Here is an 18,272-nt window from a genome sequence, read left to right on the forward strand (position 1 = left end):
ACTAGAACAAACTGGGTGGCTTAAACAGAAATTTATCTTCTCATTTTCTACAGGCTATAAGTCCAAGATCAAATGTTAGCATGTTTAGTTTTCCTTGAGGCCTCTCTCTGTGGCTTTCAGATGGCCAATTTCTCATTATGTCCTCACGTGGCCTTTTCTCTGTTACATATATCCCTTGGAGTCCGTCTTTCTGCATTAGGATATCAGTCATATTGGATTAGGGCCCCACCCTTATGACCTCATTTAACTTTAACTCCCTCCTGAAAGGCCCTATCTCTAAATACAGTCACACTGGGAGTTAGGGCTTTAACATATGAATTTTGGATGGACACAATTTAGTACATAATAGGGCCATACCTTTATACTTTCTCTTTCATCTCATATTTAAACAATTGATCACATAAGTAAATCATACTCCCCAGGCTTTAGTGTTTATCCAGTGGGGCAACAAAATCAAGAACTTGGATCAGCAGGCCATGATTTCATTATAAACATTTTGAGTACCTACTGGGTACAAAATATTCTGCTAGGTACTGCAGGGGGTTTCAAAGATGTTGGTGATAAAGTCCAGGTTTGACTTTCAGGACCTAGGGTAGTCCCCTTTGTCTACCACCATACTTTTCTTATTCTTTAACAGAAATTCTGAGTTAAAAAAAAACTTAGATTATTATATTAGTTTTTAGTGTAAGTATCACATAGGCTCCTTAGTTTCATGGAGACCAGATGCTGACAACATCATGCAGCTTTGGAATCAGTTATGAGTTTTGTGACCTCAACCCTCTTGGTTCACTAATATAAGATGAATACCCTTCTGGAAAATAAACTTGGAAAGACCTTATTTTTCACAGAAATCATTCCATTTAATCTTAAAGCAGTGCTTGAAGGAAGCACAGGTGGACAGGCAAGGAATAAAGGAGAAAGAGGTACAAATAAGATACCCAAGAAGAACTGCTGAGGAGGTGCATGTGATGGGGCCAGGAGCAGGAGTAGTTTGAGCCAAATCTTGGTGAACAGGAAAATTTGAATAGAAAAGGCTGAAAAGAAATCATTTCAGACTGAAGAACTAGCAGAAGTAAGGAGATGGAAATTAGCATGATGCTGGGGGCAGTAATCATTGAGGAAACGTCTGGCAGGAGCAGACAATGTTATACATTGGCTGTATAGCAGATCATGAGAGACTGAAATTTAGAGCTAACGTGGATCAATTCTGCAGAAGCAAGAAAAGTTCAGTCCCCGGTCGAGGACATGGTAGCAATATCAAGCCAATTTCAGTTATCAAGTTGATCTGCTCAGGACCTAGGGCAGCGTTCCTCAAAACATGGGCCTAAGAATCTGCATTTCTGATATTTAAACTATCTCCCTAGTTATTTCTTAAGTCCTCTAAAGTTTGAGACTTACGTATTTAGTTAGCGTTGAGGAGGCTTTACTCAGAGTGATGCCCTGTATACTGTATACTAGGCTTCACATACTGACTTAAAAAAAAAAAAAAAAGATGGTGGCTCTAAGCTATCTCCCTACCCTCAGCACTTGGCACTATGTGGATAACATTTGTTAACCCCTTACTATGAGCAGCCAGCATTATCTCATTTAGCTCTCACAATTCTTTTATGCCCATGAGATAAGTTCTATTATCCTCCATTACACATGAGGAAATTGAGGCTCATTGAGAATATGTAACTTGCTCAGTATCTCACAGCATTAGAGCCTTGATTTGAATCCAGCTAATCTGACTCCACCACCTCTGCTGTGCTAGGCTGCCAGTTTACTGTAATTGCTTGATGTTAGTTCATTTATTTAATACATATTTACTAAGCACCCAGTGTGTCAATAAATAAGAAAAGTAATAAAGTAGCAGAGTAATTTTCTCATCTTCATTATAGCAGGAAAGTCAAATTGAGATAAAACTCAGGAAATAATTTCCTGGGAGTATTGTGTTATTTATTCATCCAATAAGTATTACTGAGCACTTACTATAGGCTACAAATTATGGTAGTAACTAAAGCTAAGGATATGAATCAGGGTTCTACAACTCTGTTCCTGACTAATGGAGCCTCATATGGGAGAAAGACATATGAACCACTAAACCTAACAGCAGACACATGCCATAAAGATGCCATAGATAACCAAAGTACTGTGGATAACCAAAGGAAAGAAAGGTCCAACCGTGTTGTTGCAAATAGCAGGATTTCTTTCTTTTTTATGGTTGAATAATGTTCCACTGTGTGTCTGTGTGTATGTATACCACATTTTCTTTATTTATTCATCCATCAGTGGACACTTAGATCGTTTCCACATCTTGGCTATTGTAAATAATGCTGCAGTGAATGTAAGGGTGCAGATATCTTTTCAAGTTAGTGTTGTCATTTCCATCAGATTAATATCCAGAAGTGGAGTTGCTGAATCATCATTTCTATGTGTAATTTTTTGAGGACCCTCCATACTGTTTTCCATAGTGGCTACACCAATTTACATTCTCACCAACAGTACATAAGGATTCCCTTTTCTCCACATTCTCACCAACACTTCTCATTTCTTGTTTGTTTGTTTTGGATACTAGCCATTCTAACAGGTGTGAGGTGATATCTCATTGTAGTTTTGATTTGCATTTCCTGGATGATTAGTGATTTGGGCATCTTTCCACATAACTGTTGGCTATATATATGTCTTCTTCAGAAAAATGTCTATTCAGGTCCCCTGCCCATTTTGAAATTGAATTATTTGTTTATTTGATGCTATTAAGTTGTATGAGTTCTTGATATATTTTGGATATTAACCCATTATCAGATATATGATTTGCAAATATTTTCTCTCATTGCATAGGTTGCCTTTTCATTTTGTTGATGATTTCGTTTGCTGTGCAAAAGCCTTTTAGTTTCTTGTAGTCCCATTTGTTTATTTTTGCTTTTGCTGCCTTTGCTTTTGGTGTCACATCCAAAAAATTATTGCCAACACCAATGTCAAGGAGCTTACCCCCTATATTTTCTTCTAGGAGTTTTATAGTTTCAGGTTTTACATTCAAGTCTTTAATTCATTTTCAATTGTTTTTTGTGGATGGTGTAAGATAGGGTCCAGTTTTATTCTTTTGCATATGGCTGTCCGGCTGTCTAGTTTTCCCAACACCATTTATTGAAGAGATTATAAAAAAATAATAAAAAATAAAAAATAAAAAACTAAAAAAAATAATAAAAAAAATAAAAAATAAAAAACTAAAAAAAAAGAGATTATCCTTTCCCCACTGTATATTCTTGGCTCTTTTATAAATTGATTGACCATATATATGTGAGTTTATTTCTGAACTCTTTATTCTGTTCCATTGATCTATGTGTCTTTTTTATTTTTATTTTTTAATTTAAGTAGGCTTCATGCCAAGCACAGAGCCAAATGTAGGTCCAAGCTCACCACCCTGAGATCATGATCTGAGTTGAGATCAAGAGTCAGACGCTTAACCAACTGAGCCACTCTGGTGCCCCTTTATGTATCTTTTTTTTTTAATGTCAATATCATACTGTTTTAATTGCTATCTCTGTGTAATATAGTTTGAAATCAGAAAGTGTTATGTTATCAGGTTTGTTCTTTCTCAAGATTGCTTTGACTATTTAGGGTCTCCTGTGGTGCCATCCAAATTTTAGGATTATTTGTTCTATTTTTGTGAAAAATGTCATTGGAATTTTGATAAGAAATCCCCTGAATCTGTAAATTGCTTTGGGTCATAGGAACATTTTAATAATATTAATTCTTCTAATCCATGAGCACAAAATATCTTTCCATTTATTTGTGTCTTCTTCCTTTTTTTTTATCAACTTGTGATAATTTTCAGTGTATTAGGTCTTTCACTATCTCAGTTAAATTTATTTTTAAGTATCTTATTCTTTTTGATGTGATTATAAATGGGATTGTTTTCTTGATTTCTCTTTCTGATAGCTCATTATTAGTGTTTAGAAGTGCAACTCATTTTTGTGTATTGATTTTGGGTCCTGTAGCTTTAATTTGTCTCACAGTTTTTTGATGCAGTCTCTCTTTCTCTCATTTTCTCTCTCTCTGCAAATGAAGACATCTGCAAATAGAGACAGTTTTACTTCTTCCTTTTTGATTTGGATGCCTTTTGTTTCTCTGCAAATGAAGACATCTGCAAATAAAGATAGTTTTACTTCTATCTTTTTGCTTTGGATGCCTTTTCTTTCTTTTTCTTGTCTAATTGTTCTGGCTAGGACTTCCAATACTTTGTTTAATTCTTAGAGCCCCACTCCATGGAATAGGTATTATTGGTATTATAGGTATTAAGAAACTAATACCCAGAAAGATAAAGTGACTCACTCAAGATCACCCAGGTAGTAAACTCCAAATTATAAATAAAGGTTCATTTCATTCTTAAACCAATGCATTTATATTGCCTCCTGATCCCAATTCATCTTCCAAATTATGCTGAGATTAGCAATAATATCTCCTAAACCTTTTGATTTCTCTCCATTCTACTGCTATTGCTTCAACTTACAATCAACTCTTACCTCATCAAAGGAGTATAGTGGTTAATAACACAGACTTTGGAAACAGACTGTGTGTATCTAAATTCTGGTTTAGCTCCTTACTAGCTCTGGGACTTTGGGAAATTATTTAATTTCTCTATACCTCAAATACATATTTGTAAAGGAGAGATTCCTCATAGAGTTGCTGTGAGCATTAAATAAGCTAATGTATGCAGACTGTTTAGTAGGAGAATGTCTGGAACATAATTAATGTTAGCTATCATTATTACTGCTTGTTTCTTTCTATATCAGTTAGAGTCCTGGCAGAAAACATATAGCACACTCATACTAGATAATTTGTAGTGTGTTTAATTAAGGAACTATTTACAAAATATGTGCAGGGTTTAGGGAAACCAACATGGGATATAAAGCTCCCCCTGGTGCTAGCAATGGTGGGAATCATTACTAGCCAAAGGCATAAAAAAATAAAGGAGAAAGTGATTACCAGAATCTGAAGAAGACAGTTGAATGGAGGGTTCTGTCTCATAAGAGCTACATAACCTTTGGTGGATGGAAGTATCCTCACAAATCTACTCTGTCAGGGAGGAAGCTGGGGCATAAATACTCGGACCTTTCTTTCCTCCTGATCTCTGATCTCCTACTATTTCCCAATGCTAGACCCAACCAGAAGCCAGTGGGCAAGGGAGCCTGTTGGGAGCCCATACAGGTCAAAATTCTGTGACTCAAAGCAAGTGGAGCAGGATGGAAAGATTATCTGGAGAGACGAACAAAATATTCAACACACCTTCCATATAGTCTTGCCTTCCTTTAGTCTCTATCTTTGCAGCTAGAATGATCTTTCTTTCTTTCTTTCTTTCTTTCTTTCTTCTTTCTTTCTTAAATACTGCCTTAGTATGGCTGTAGGAATATTCGTATTATTTTGGTAGGTGTCTCTGTCTTGTGTGTGTGTGTGTGTGTGTGTGTGTGTTCATTTATCTATTTTTGAGAGAGAGAGAGAGAGAAAGCACAAGCATGCATGAGCGGGGGACAGGCAGAGAGATGGGGAGAGAATCCCAAGCAGGTTCTGCACTGTCAGTGAAAAGCCCAGTGTAGGGTTCAGTCTCACCAACCATAAGATCATGACCTGAGCAGAAATCAACAATCAGACCCACTTAACTCACTGAGCCACCCAGACACCCCATCACAATGATCTTTCTGAAGCATGAATCTGATCTTTTCTTGTCCCACCTTGATACCCTTTGGTGACTGCATTGCCCTCAGATAAAGTCCATACTGAACATAAAACACAGGGCCTAATGATTTGTCTCCAGCTTACCCCTCCAGTTTTAACTATTGCCATTTCCCTTTCAATCTTTACTGTTAAGCCATATGTAATTACTTTCAAACCTACAAGAACATTGCTTTTTCTTTTTTAACCTTTGCATGTCTTGAAACTCAGATCTTTCCTCTTTCCTTCTCCTTTGCTTGGCTAACACTTATTCATCCTTTGATTATACATATAAATGAAGGGATTTCTTTTATCCAATTAGATTTTGGGGGGAATCTAAGCTCTGTTTTTGCAGTAATACTTTCTTAAGTCCTAAAAGTAGTAGCCCTTTGAAGTTGGTATTTGGTAGTACCTTCATCTTTTGAGTGGACTTTATGATTTTATTGAGATTCTAATCCTAACTATACATATAATATAATATATAATTTTTTGAGACTATAATTATAATAGGTACATAGCCTGTAACCTCATGCCTGAAGGTAATGAGAGTTGAGTTTTTAATGAACTTATCAAAATATACCTACAAAGTGATCCTCTGAGAACACCTGAAGCCAAATCTACATCCTGAGAATCCTGGGATGCTAAGATAGACTTCTAGGAGTCTTATTTTCATGAGGACCCAGTAGGCTTCTTGGGAGAAAGGGTAAATATGCCCTTTAGACCAAAGAGTGTAGACAAAAACTTCCTTTTGCCTCTGGAGTGAGGAAGAAAAAAATAAGTGTAAAGATTTTCTCTCATAACTGTACAGTTATCTCTTCTGGACCAGATACCACATTTTCTCCAGGTGAAATTAAATTTTGCGTTATTATTATTTTTTTTAGTGTCTTATTTTTGAGAGAGAGACAGTGTGCAAGTAGGGGAGGGGGCAGAGAAAGAGGCAGATACAGAATCCAGGCTCTGAGCTGTCAGCACAGAGCCCAATGTGGGGCTCAAATCCACCAACAGTGAGATCATGACCCCAGTCAAAGGTGGACTCCCAACCCAGTCACCAAGGAGCTCCTAAATTCACATTATTAAAGAATGTCTATTAAAAGCCTCATTGCCTATCTAACTCTCTCTGAAAAACAAAAAACAAACAAAAAACAAAGGTTCCCATAATGGAGGAATTTGTGTGGTGGCTTAAAAGCAGTTAGACCCAGAAGGAAAGGCTACTCTTTTTACCCCTTTAAGTTCAAAATTCCTGATAAACAAGACATACATTCCTGTGTTTCTACCTCCACCTTGTGGTTGATAAAGAAATCACCCATTCCAGAATCAATTGGTGAATTTGGTAAAGAAGGTATCAGGATCTGTACACTTGTCAACAGTTCTTAAGCACATACTTTGGGCCAGGCTCTGTCATAAGTGCTCTTCAAGAATTATGGCATTTACTAAGGGGCGCCTGGGTGGCTCAGGCGGTTAAGCGTCTGACTTCAGCTCAGGTCACGATCTCGCGGTCCGTGAGTTCGAACCCCTCGTCGGGCTCTGGGCTGATGGCTCAGAGCCTGGAGCCTGCTTCCGATTCTGTCTCCCTCTCTCTCTGCTCCTCCCCCGTTCATGCTCTGTCTCTCTCTGTCTCAAAAATAAATAAACGTTAAAAAAAAAGAATTATGGCATTTACTTAGTCAGAGAAAGACAAAAATCATATGACTTCACTCATATGAGGACTTTAAGAAACAAAACAGATGAACATAAGGGAAGGGAAACAAAAATAATATAAAAACAGGGAGGGGGACAAAACAGAAGAAACTCATAAATATGGAGGACAAACTGAGGGTTACAGGAGGGATTGTGAGAGGGGGGATGGGATAAATGGGTAAGGGGCACTAAGGAATCCACTCCTGAAATCATTGTTGCACAATAGGCTAACTAATTTGGATGTAAATTTAAAAAAATAAAAAATTTAAAATAAATAAATAAAAATTAAAAGAAAAAAAAGAATTATGGCATTTAATTCTCACAGCAACTCTATGAATATTTTATAAATCAGAAAACCAAGATAAAGATAATTTACCAGAGTTCAGGATTTGTCCACGATCGTACAAGTGTCACAGTCAGGAGTTGATCCAGTCTCTTCTAAGCTTTCTTTTCTTTCACTACTGTCTACTTATACACTAATGCGTACATCTATCACACATATTTTTCTTTCCCTTTACAACATATGTGAACAAGATAGTCTTATTTAATCTGCTACTGGAGGGATTTGTATTTATCTTCCACAAGAATTTACATTTGCAAGGCAGTTCATAAAAAGTGGATGATCCATAGGAACAGATTGATTTTTAAGTCACAGGCATTAAATTAGAGCATTAGGCCCTGGGAGGAGCTATTCTTGGTGACGAAATGATATAATGGAAAAGCTCTCATCTTTGCAAAGGACTGGTTTGAATTCCTACTCTGCCGCTTACTAGCATTGTATCCTTGACCAAGTTACTTAATGTCACTGGCCTCAATTCCTTTATTTATTAAATTAAGAAGCAGTGAACTCAAAGAATATTAATTTTTGTAAATCAAACTCCAGCTCATTTTTCATAAAAACTAATTTCTGTAAATTAATAATGTATTAGTAAACAAAGTATCCTGTTAGAATCTGATGATTGATTTCAGTAGATGGAAGAAATGCTCATATCATGAGTTAAGATGCTAAAGTGCTCAGGGAATTTTAGGGAAGTGAAACTTTGAAGAATATGCACATGACAAGCAGAATAGTGGCCCCCAAGATGTCCATGTTTTAATCTCTGGAATCTGTGAATATGTTGGGATACATAGCAGAGGAATTAAGGTTACTGAAGGTATTAAGGTTGTTAATCAACTGACCCTAAAATAGGGTGATTATCTTGGAGTATCTGGGTAGATCCAACTTAATCACAAGGGTTTTTATAAGTGGAAGAGAAAGGAGAAGATGTAATTATAAGCAAGAGCAAAAAGAGATGCACCATTGCTTGCTTTGAAGATGGAGAAAGGGTGACATGAGCCAAAGAACATGACCAGAAGTTGGAGGGGCAAGGAAATGGATTCTCTTCTAGTGTCTTTAGAAGGAATAAAACCCTGCTGACTTCGTAATTTTAGCCTAGTGAGACCTTGGTTAGACTTCTATCTTACAGAATTGTAAGCTAATGTATTTGTGTTATGTAAGCCACTAAATTTATGATAACTTGTTACAGCGGCAATTGAAAATTAATACAATACCTATGACCATCAGCGTGTCCAGACTTGTTACCTGTTTCTTATGGTAAAAGCTCTAGACTTGGAATCTGAAGACCAAGGTTGGCATCCCATTTCTGCTATTAAATGACTTTGTGACTTCCAGGAAATCAGTTTTTGTCTGAGCATGTTTATCACGTGGCGGCACCTACCTCACAAAGTTATGCAGAAAAAATGAGATAATGGATGTGTAGGTGCTGCATAAAATGTAAAGTATTCTATACATGTGAGGAATTACTATTTACAGTACCTGATACATAGTGAGGATGCAAGAAATATTCACTAAATGAGATCAATTATCCTTTGACAGTCCTTGGAATGTGGAAATGTGATTTTAAAACATATGCTAGGTACCATAACTATAGACTTGCCAAATCACTATGCTGTCCACCTGATACTAATGTGATGTTGTGTGTCAACTATACTTCAATAAAAAACAAAACAACAACAAACATATGCTATGTACCCTGGGAAGAAACAGAGATCATATATGGTGTCTGCTCCTAAGTTGATTACAACTTAGAATTATGAAGATGACATATTCAAGAAAAGGCTTAAACAAGAACTCAAAAATTATGTATGATAATAGTACAAGAGAAGTAATAAAGTCATATATGATTAAGTGCCAAGGAAGTAATGCAACAAATAAGTATCCGGAGATCTGGTATCGAATGGATGATGAGTGTAGTCTGGAAGAGTTAAAGAAGGCTTCCAGGAGGAGGTAGGTTTCTATCAGGATCTTGAAGGATGTGGTTCGGTGGAGGACAATTGCCATTATTAAGCCCACAAAACAGCGTTTTCTATCCACCATTCCAGGAATCACGTTTTCCATTTAAGACATTGGCATTGACATTTTACATTTAAGACATAGGGTATTCTTTTGGACTCCCTTACTAATATTTTTTCTATTTTAAAATATTTCAAACTTACAGGAAGGTTATAAGAACAGTACAGAAATATTTTTTAAATTTCTAAACCCTTGAGAATAAGTTGCCCATATGATTCTTCATCATCCATAAATTATCAAAATCAGGCAATATAATATTGATGCATTACTGTCGTCTAATCCACAGACTCCACTCAAGTTTAGCCAATTGCCCCAATAATAGCCTTTTGGTAATGCATTTAATTATCACACCTCATTAGTCTTTAATCAAAATAGTTCCATAGTTTTTCTTTGATTTTCATGCTTGCTACTTTAAAAGACTATATGTGAGGTTTTTTTTTTTAATTTTTAAAAATATTTTTATTTATTTTTGAAGGAGAGAGAGAGAGACAGAGAGACAGAGACAGACAGAGACAGAGTGGGGGAAGAGGAGAGAGAGAGGGAGACACAGAATTCAAAGCAGGATCCTTGCTCTGAGCTGTCAGCACAGACCCCAAAGCAGGGCTCAAACTCACAAACTGTGAGATCATGACCTGAGTCAAAGTCTGACGCTTGACTGACTGAGCCACCCAGGTGCCCCTATAGGTGAGTTATTTTATAGAATGTTCCTCATTTTGGGTTAGGTTAATGTTTCCTCTTGATTAGATTCAGGTTACACGTTTTTAGCAAGAATAGCACGGAGTGATGATTTTTTTTCCTCATTGCATACCATCAGGTAGTAACAATTTCAATTTTCCTATTACTGATGCTAACTGTTCACAGATTAAGTGATATTTGGCAGATTTTTTTCATAGTAAAATTGTCCTTTTCTTCTTCTTAATAAGTATTTTGTAGGGAGGTACTTTGAGGCTACATAAATATCCCATACCTCATCAAATTTTCACCAAGTGGCTTAGCATACATAAATGTTTCTTGCTTTAATTAATTATTACTAGTATGGTTGCCAGATGATAATTTTTTAATTCCATCATCCCTTTTAAATTCACTGTTGGCTTTCCATTTTAACAACATCTTTCTTCTATGCCTTTTGGTTTATTTGTATCAGTTTAGATGCATGGATTCCTATTTTATACAATAATCTGTTGCTATTGTTATTTATTTTGATTCTCAAATCGTCCCATTCTGGTCCTGTGGGAGCCCCTTCAAGCTGTTCTCTGTGTCCTTTTGGCGTGTTCTCATCATTCTTTGAATACTTCCTTACTTTCCAGCATATGAGATATTGCAGGTTCATCTTGTACCTTCCCTACCCTGGCCTTGGAATCAGCTATTTCTCCAAGAAGACCCAGTTCCTTTTAGTGGAGAACAGCATTTAGAAATCAAGATGGAGATATTAGGTATGCTTATTGCTGTTGGGATGTCACTGCTCCCAGTCAATGAACATGGCTTGAAAATATACGTTATGTATATATATATATATCCTCACATATGCATCTACGCACAGCTATATTTACTTCCATATCTAACTATTGAAAATCTTGAGTTCACACTGTTACCTATAATTCCAGTCCAACACCACAGAGTTTACTCTAATTTCTGCTTTTCCATATTTGTAACTCCCTTCTCCCATCTCTCTTCAGTGAGGAAACAAACTCCCATTATCTTTAATATATTTATTTATTTGATCAATCACCTCTGTATGTAACCAATCTCCATTGTGCCACTGCTGCCATCACCCCTCACCCTCCTTCCTCTGCTTGGACTCTGACATCCTGCACCATCAGCCCACATATTCACCCTTCTCACATTGCTCATGTTCCAATACTTCTCATCAAACTACTCTTCCACACCCTGGGTGTAGGGCCTGCTTTGTTTAACCCCACCTAAGCAAATGACTTTTAGATATAATCGTTCAGAAAGGAAGGAAGGAAGGCTGATGGAAAGCCAGATACTTTCTTAATGATAGTTATGAACTGTCCTTTCAGGATATTTAAGTTACAACATTTGTTATTTTGCATATTACATTTAAAAACTGAACTGGGGGTTGGCCAGGGAATATCAGGGGATATCAATAATCAAATTAATGAATTAGAAGTCTGTTTATTCTAGGTATTTGATAGGCAGCATGTAAGGGACAAATAAATAAAATCTTTGGAATTTTGGTAATACTACTTTCCTGTTGTGTGATTTTGTGCAGGTTATTTAAACTCTCAAATCTCAGTTTCTTGATCTGTGAACTGGTGAATAGCAGACTTAGGTTGTTGTGAGGACTGAATGAATTAATGTAAATAAAATGCTTTGCCCAAAGTATTGTTACTCAGGAAATGAACACTACCAACGGGGCTTGGCTTCAAGATGTGTAAAATTTAGGGACGTCTGGGTGATTCAGTCCGTTAAGCGTCTGACTCTTGATTTCGGCCCAGGTCATGATCTCATGGTTGTGGAACCCAGCCCCACAGTGGGCTCCATGCTCTGCTTGGGATTCTCTCTCTCCCTCTTTCTCTGCTCTAACACCATTCACTTGCACACACATGTACACTCTCTCTCTCAAAATAAACTTTTTAAAAAAGATGTGTGAAATTTAAACAAAAAAAGCAAATATCTTATGTACTGATTCCCATGGAAGCAGGACCCATCACTACCTATCCTCTCTTTTCCAGCAATGACTTTAAATGACATTTCAAAAAGAAAGTGGGGGGATTTATTTATTTAGAAAGTGATGGCTTTTAATTTTCTACCCCTTCTTTCCTCCTAACAACATTTAAAATCTTTGCTGCTTCTGTAACTATCTGTGACTCTCTCTCTGTGACCAATGAAAAAGGTGTTCCTTTCTAATTTAAGGCTAATCCTTCTCTTCTGCCTCCCTAGGGACCTTGTAACTTCAATGGTCCCCTCTTTTTCCTGTATCATGTATTCATTAGTTCAACAAATACTTATTGAATACCCACTATGTGCTGACACTATTTTTGATGCTGGGGATATGGTACAGAACAAGACAAAGTAATAACTCTCCAATGGACCTTATAAAATAGAATTTATAGGCAAATAACGTGATTTCAGATAATGAGGACTATTTTAGGTAGGATGGTGAGAGAAGGCCTCTTTTAAGAGGTCACATTTGAGCTGACATATGACTGGCAAAAAGGAGCCAATGATACAAAATCTAAAGGAAGAACAGTCCAGGCATGGAGCAGATGTAATGGCCCTAAGGCAAGAACTACTCTAGTGTGTTGAAAGAAATTAAGAAAACCAGTGTGAATGGAGCAAAGGGCAGAATAGTAGATGAGATTGTAAACATAGAGGAAGGATAGAAATCATAAGTAGGCCTTATAGGCTATGGCAAGCAGCTAGACTTTATTCAAAGTGCAAAGAGAAGCCACTGGTGGGTTTTACAAAGGGAAATAATATGATCTGATTTCTGATTTATATATTTTAAATATCATTTTGTGCCTTCACATTCCCCCTTCCAGGTAGTCTCAAAATCTCTATCTTTAGATCAGAGATGAGAGTACTTAGCTGGATTTGTGATTTAATAACCTTTCATTTGACATAAAGCCTTCTTTTTAGAGTTTGAATTCCGAATTCTTTCTAGAACTGTGTTAATAGTATAGGAAAACATTGTTTTTAAAGATTTTATTATTTTTTAAGTAATCTCTACACCCAATGTGGGGCTTAAACTTACAACCCTGAGATCGAGAATCACATGAGCCTGGCAGGTGCCCCCAAAAATGATTTTTATGGTTACACAAATTCCTTCATATATTGTACATACATTTGGTCTCCTAAGAGAAGACTATATAAGAACAAGCCTACTTCTTGACCTAGATACAAAGCTGACAAATATGGAGAACAATCAGTGGGCAGTACCCTCAATAACTAGAGCTCCAAAGGTGTAATTGCTTAGAGTGTGGGCCCAGGACAAAATTTTAAAGTAAATAATATTTCTCTTGCTACCTACCTCCTCTTCTTGTGCCTTTCTCCCCACCCTAAGCAAACTCTTCACCCACCCCAGGTTCATGGTGATCTCAAATTTCCCAGTGTTTCAAAAACAGGGAAATAAGACAGATCCATATGCAAAATGGTGGTAGTTTTTCATTCCTTTCAAGGTTATTATTGGCATTTAAAAGGAGTTCTAAAGAGAATAATGAGCCACTAATGGGGGGAATTTTAGACATAAGGCAAAACAGATATTTTTGGGCTTGAGACTTTAATGGACTACCAGCGACACTACCAATCTATTCAACCTAGAATTAATATTTCATATTTCTGATCTATCATGACTCTCAAATATAAATACAGGAATGGGGTTAATAAAATTATTTACCTTTGAATTTTTAGGAGTAGGGCTCAGATTTATCCCTCAGGGATGTAGACAGCCATTGCATTGACTAAAATAACTTTGAGAGTCAAGCACCAAATATACAAATGAGATGCTTTTAATTTTCATGATTTCTGATCTCTCATCAGAAAAATAGGGAGAGAAGCGTCATCAAACCTAATGGGAGGGAAATCCTTGAGGTAAAAACGGGAAGAAGTATAGGCTGGCTGAAGACAGAAGAAAACATCTAAATACTCTGAGAAGACCTGTGTAAATGAGGCTAAAAATTATGATCTGTACACTTCAACTTTCTTTTTCTTCCTTTCTCCTTTCCTTTCTTCCTTGTTTCCTTCCTTCCTTCCTTTTTGAAAAACTGTTTACTTATTTATTTTGACAGAGAGAGAGAGAGAGCCCGTGCACATGCGAGCAGGACAGGGGCAGAGAAGGACAGGGGCACCGTCAGCACAGAGCCCGACCCAGGCTTGATCTCATAAGCTGTGAGATCATGATCTGAGCCAAAATCAAGAGTCAGACGCTTAACCGACTGATCCACCCATGCATCCCTCTTTCCTTTTTTCTTTTTAAATATTTTATTTTTAAGTAATCTCTATACCCAACATGGGGCTTGAACCCACAGCCCTGAGATAAAGAGTTGGCATGCCCCACTGACTGAGCAATTTGGGTGCCCCTGTGCACTTCACCTTTCTTTCTTTCTTTTTTTGTACAGGAAAAATAATGTAATTATTTTTACTCATATTCTTTAATAAATCTTCAACTTTCTTGAGGATCTCAAGCTTTTAAAAAACATTTCTAATGTCTCAATTTCCTATAAAATGATAATAGCTTAACTTACCAGTTTTCTGTAAGGAATATTTTACAATAATTATGAATATTCAAATCTTCAATTCAAATGAAGAATGGCAAATTTCTAAACTACAGTTGACCCTCAAACAACATGGTTTGAATTATATGGGTTCACTTATGCAGAGTTTTTGGATAACTACAGTATACTGTAAATAGATTTTCTATATTGTAAATGTATTTTCTCTGATTTTCTTAACTTTTTTCTTGGGCTTACTTTATTGTAAGAATATAATTTGTAATACATGTATCATACAAAATATGTGTTAATTGACTGTTTTTGTTATTGGTAAGCCTCCTAGTCAGTAACAGTAGGCCATCAGTAGTTAAGTTTTGGGGGGGTCAAAAGTTATATACAAATTTTTGATTGTACAGGGAGGGAGGGTTTGGTGTCCCTAACCTCTGCGTGTTCAAGGGTTAGCTGTATTTTATTATTATTACTATTTTTAAGTTTATTTATTTTAAGAGAGAAAGAAAGAGAGAGTGAGTAGGAGAGGGGCAGAGAGAGAGGGTGAGAGAATCCCAAGCAGGCTTAGTGCAGTCAGTACAGAGCCCCACATGGGGCTCGATCTCGCAAACTATGAGATTATGACCTGAGCCAAAACCAAGAGTGATGCTTAACAGCTTAACCGACAGAGCCACCCAGGTGCCCCAGGTTAGCTGTATTTTAAATGGGAAAACCAATCTTCTGGTTTGGAGGTCCTGGCTGTGTCATAGGTTGCTTATGAACTTTACCTCTCTGGGTAGGTATTTCTCTTTATATCTGAAGAGGCCAGATTAAAGTATTTCTATGATACTCTACTAGTTCTCATCTTTTATACATCTAATCTGACACTTTGCAATTTGCTATAGGGTCAGAACGGTATTGAGCCAAGCATCAAAGAGGTATTTTTCTGGAAATATTACATTCTTCTGGTCTTCCTTCTTACCAGGTAGTTCCTTCTGTCACTTTTGGGAATTCTTCATCTGCTAAAAGCTCCTCAAAGCTTGGTCCTTTGGCCCTTTTCTCTTTTCATTTTGCAATCTCAGTGTGGGTGATCTCATTCAATAGAATTTGGTTACCACCTATATAAGCTGATAAACTTCAAATTGGCATCTCCAGTTAAAGCCTCTTTTCTGAGCTCTAGACCTAATCTTTCTTTCTTTTGCATGACACACAAATGACTCAAACATAATATATCCAAAACTGAGCTTATGCTTTTCACCTTCAAAACCTGTTCCTCTTTAAGAATTTGTTCACTGAGGTATGGCACTATTACCTACCTTGGGCTCTCTAAACAATAGAAACAGAAAGGAGACCACAGGGAGTTTTAGGCAAGGCTTTACTCTGGCTTATGCTTGGACAGAAGGGAGACAGCACAAAGGAAAGAATCCTCACTCAGGTTGACTCCATGAGGAGAGGTCAGGGAGAGTTATTTTAGAGAGACTTAGATGGGAAAAAGGTGATGTCTAAGCGTGTAGACGCTAGGATTTATTAGCACCTGTACATTTAAAGGTCATGGTTCTTCATGTCCCATGTCTCATTGATGTGTTAAATCTCCATCACCAGCACAAGTTTGAGTATTATACTGAGAGAAAACATCGGTGAAAGTTCAGCACTGGTGTCCATCTTGGCACAGACTGGTTTGGTCCGGTCTTCATCAGTCTCTGTAGTAAGCATCCTCTTTTTGTAAGCATACTCCCTCTGCTTTCCTGCAAGATATGCTACTCAAGAGACATAGAGTTTTAGCACCCGCCCCCCCCCCCCCCCCCACCTTATGGAGGAAGCCAAAGAACACTAGATTTTGCAGTCAAGATAGAGGGGACCCAAGTCCAGGCCCTGGTCTATTTCATACTCATCCAGAAAGTAAGACACCAGGGAGTTATACTTGACACTTCTTCCACATCAAGAAGTTCCCAAAACAGTCAATTCCACCTCCTAAATATATGACATATATGTATACATCTCACCATCTCCACCATCACTCCTCAAATCCAAATTATCATTTTCTAGTGCCTATATTATTTTAATACCCTCCTAAGTGATTCCTCTCTTCTTACTTTTAGTCTTGTCCTCACCTCCACAATCCAAACTATTTTTCACACATCAACCAGAGTAATCTACCTGGAAAACACTTGTGATCTTGTCTTCCTGTTTCATTTGTTCAACCATTATTTAGTAGGTATTTATACATACATATTTAAGTAATCTCTACATCCAATGTGGGGCTCAGACTCATGAACTCAAGATCAAGAGTCATATATTCTACCAAATGAGCCAGCCAGGTGCCCCTAGTGAGTATCTTTAATGTGGCAGAAATTATTCTAGAAGCTAGGAATCCAGTGATACACAAAATAGATAATGCAGGGGCGCCTGGGTGGCTCAGTCGGTTGGGCGTCTGACTTTGGCTCAGGTCATGATCTCGCGGTCCGTGAGTTCGAGCCCCGCGTCGGGCTCTGTGCTGATGGCTCAGAGCCTGGAGTCTGTTTCAGATTCTGTGTCTCCCTCTCTCTCTAACCCTCCCCCGTTCATGCTCTGTCTCTCTCTGTCTCAAAAATAAAATAAAAATGTTAAAAAAAAATAAAAAAAATAGATAATGCAATTATTTCTTTTTATTCTTATAAAGGTTCTGTATTATTTTGGCCACTGACTCACTTCCCCTTTGCTCTTTGATTATGACATGTTGGTCATATTGACTTGCTTTCTCAGAGCTTTTAAACAAGTTTATTCCTATAAATTTCTACACTAATTCCTATACATTTTTCAAATTTAAGTTTAAATGTCTATTGTTTAGAGAAACTCTCTGACTATTCTAGGTCTCTCTGCATTTTTCCTTTTAGAGCTATTCACAATGATAAATTTAAAAATTTGTGTGCTTATTTATTAGGTACTTACCCAAAGGATGCAAAAATACAGATTTAATGGGGTACATGCATCCCAACATTTATAGCAGCATTATCAACAATAGCCAAGCGATGGTGAGAGCCCAAATGCCCATTGACTGACGAATGGATAAAAAAGACGTGGTTTATATATACAATGAAATATTACTCAGCTATCAAAAAAAAGAAATCTTGCCATTTGCAATGACGTGGATGGAGCTAGAATGTATTATGCTAAGGGAAATAAGTCAATCAGAGAAAGACAAATATCTTATGATTTTACTCATATGTGGAATTTAAGAAACGAAACAGTTGAACATATGGGAAGACGGTGGGGGTGGGGGGAATAGAAGAAAAGGAAACAAACCACAAGAGGTTCTTAATGATAAGAATGAATTGAGGATTGGTGGAAGGAGGTGAGTGGGAGATGGGCTAGCTGGATGATGGGTATTAAGAAGGATACTTGTGATGAGC

This window comes from Neofelis nebulosa, chromosome 2 (genome assembly GCF_028018385.1).
Source record: "Neofelis nebulosa isolate mNeoNeb1 chromosome 2, mNeoNeb1.pri, whole genome shotgun sequence".
NCBI lineage: Eukaryota > Metazoa > Chordata > Mammalia > Carnivora > Felidae > Neofelis > Neofelis nebulosa.